The sequence below is a fragment of the Octopus bimaculoides genome, chromosome 8 (genome assembly GCF_001194135.2).
Source record: "Octopus bimaculoides isolate UCB-OBI-ISO-001 chromosome 8, ASM119413v2, whole genome shotgun sequence".
In the NCBI taxonomy this organism is placed as follows: Eukaryota; Metazoa; Mollusca; class Cephalopoda; order Octopoda; family Octopodidae; genus Octopus; species Octopus bimaculoides.
In genome coordinates, this window is record NC_068988.1 from 90,686,740 (window position 1) to 90,689,498 (window position 2,759).

The following is a 2,759-nucleotide window of genomic DNA, read 5'->3' on the forward strand; positions in this document are numbered from 1 at the left end:
ATATATATATACAATTATACTTATGTGTCCATCTGTTTTAATTTAATTAAATTCTATGTCTTTGTGCAGCTGAGGATTGCTCTGCATTTTAAATTGATGTAATGATTGCTTTGTTCAATTAAATGGACTTGCATGAAACGATCGTACTACATTATCTCTGGATACCCTTGTTGCTTATTTTGATTATATACACACATATATATTTTTATCTTTTTGCTTGTTTCTGTCATTAGTCTGTGGCCATACTGGGGCAGCACCCTGAAGAATTTTTAGTCAAAATAACCAAACCCAGTACTTATTTTCCTTTTTTAAGCCTGATACTTAGTCTATCAACCTCTCTTGTCAAACTGCTAAGTCACGGGAATGTAAACACGACACTGGTTGTCATGCAGTGGTGGGCGACATTCTCCCTCTCTCACAAACACACACACACACACACACACACACACTCACACACACACACACACACACACACACACACACACATACATATACTACTGGCTTCTTTCAATTTCTGTCTTCCATATCTGCTCACAAGGCTTTGACTGCCCCAAGGCTTTGTTGAAGACACTTGCCCAAGGTGCCATGCAGTGAGATTGAACCCCAAACTATGTGGCTGGGAAGCAAAATAAGTTAATTCACTCAGTATTGACTCACTCCTTCAATAAATGTTCTGTTGTTATTCTTAAACTGCCTTTAAATATTAGCCTTATGAAAATTTTACATTTACCATGTAGAAGCATGGGTGTGTGGTACAAAGCTTGCTTCCCAACCACATGGTTTCAGGTTCAGTTCCACATGTTGCACTTTAAACAAGCGTTTTGTACTATAGCCTCATGCCAACCAAATCCTTGTGAGTGAATTTGGTAAATGGAAACTCAAAGAAACCCATCATGTGTGTGTGTGTGTGTGTGTGTGTGTACCACCACTACTTGACAACTGGTGTTGGTGTGTTTGTGCCATGCATAACCTAGTGGTTCAACAAAGGAGATCAATAGAATAAGTATCAGGTTTAAAAAAAAATGTACTGGAGTCGAGTCATTCAACTGATAATTGCTCAGTGATGCCCCACCATGACTGCAGCCTCACAAGTGAAACACAAGTAAAAGATAAATGAGATGCACACACACATACACACGCACACACACACAAACGTTATTAACGAACTGATGAAGAAATAAGAGATTTATGAATAGGAAAGGGGTGAGTCAGTGTGACTGGAGAACAGACAAACTGACATACTGGTTATGTGCCGGTTCTCATAAGCTGGAGGTAGCAGAGAGAACAAACCAACCACTTGTTCAGGCTGATGATGATAATGGTGTATACGTGTGTCTTAGTATGTGTGTGTATCATCAATTACACACACACACACACACACTGGTGACCATGTCACATCATACACCACCACATACCACTGCCACATCATGTTAACATCCGTAGGACCACTAAACAGCACTTACAACACCATCACCACCACTGTCATCATTGTCATCACTGACATCATCACCACCATCACCAACATCATCACCGTATACACCAGCAGCACTACTATTGTGGTATGCACCACCAGCACTAACGTCATCCCCATATACACCATCATCATCACCACCATCTTCACCAACATCATCACCATATATGCTATCATCATCACCCACCACTACCACCTCCACCTTCATCACCACTATCACCACTACCATCACCACCACCACTGCCACCACCATCACCAACATCATCAGTGCATACACCACCACTGCCTCATCACAGAAATGTCACTTATTCAGTCATCCTCTATCTGTTGTTGTTGCAGGTTCAAATTCTGGTCAAAGCAGGGACCACAGATGATATTGTGATAGAATCATATGCCTAATGTACAGAATCTTTCAGCTGTATAATGTTGTTTAGCCCTAGGTCAACACTGTCTGAGCAAATTTGTAATCAATGACATTCCAGTTATGAACAGTTTGTCCTCATGGGCATTACATATCCAGGATTACATTATTCAATGTGACCCTACATTTTTTTCTTTTAGATGATAGGGTATAAGTTAAGGGAGATTTGACTGCTATTTCTAGCAGGTGGAGCACTTAATTAGAAGCTTCTTCATCATTGCTACAATTTAGTTTTTGTTTGACTCTCTGTCAGCCCTCATCAAGCTGTAACATAATCAGAAGCAATTCAGCTATGACCATCTCATCGTTTCTTACATATCAATAACCTAGGACTACATTGTCTACAGTATTCTTCTAAGATGTTGAAGTGTGATCTGAGGGAAAGATTGGCTATTGTTTTTGGCCGGTCAAGTAACCATATAGAGATTCCTTTAAGTGAGAGATTGTATATGTGGTATCACGGATTATATTATGATGGATCATGACGCATCATAGTACCAAGTACTATGATGGATCATTTGGTAGTATAATGGATTGTGTTGTCCAACCCATCCCAGTATGGAGAACAAACATTATGATGATAATGATGATGATGATCATCATCATCATCATTGTTTAATGTCCATTTTCCCATCTTCAAATGTGTTGACGAAATTTGTTGAGGTGGATTGTTTATGGCTGGAGACCTTTCCTGTCACCAGCCCTCACCTGTTTCCAAGTGAGGTAATGTTTCCCTATGACCAGACATGATTTCACATAAGATTGCAAATGAAGGACATCATTTGCATGATGCCAACACTCACTTGCATCTGTCTTGTGATGTCAAGGCAAGAAGAAAGTAACACATGCATACATACATACATACAT

The 2,759-nt window shown here is 39.8% G+C and overlaps 1 protein-coding gene across 1 annotated transcript in view; it reads left to right on the forward strand.

Moving 5' to 3' along the window:
* Nucleotides 1-2,759, forward strand: part of LOC106878548 (TLC domain-containing protein 4-B) — an 87,641-nt gene that overhangs the window by 18,654 nt on the left and 66,228 nt on the right. The gene's annotated exons all lie outside the window — the stretch shown is intronic.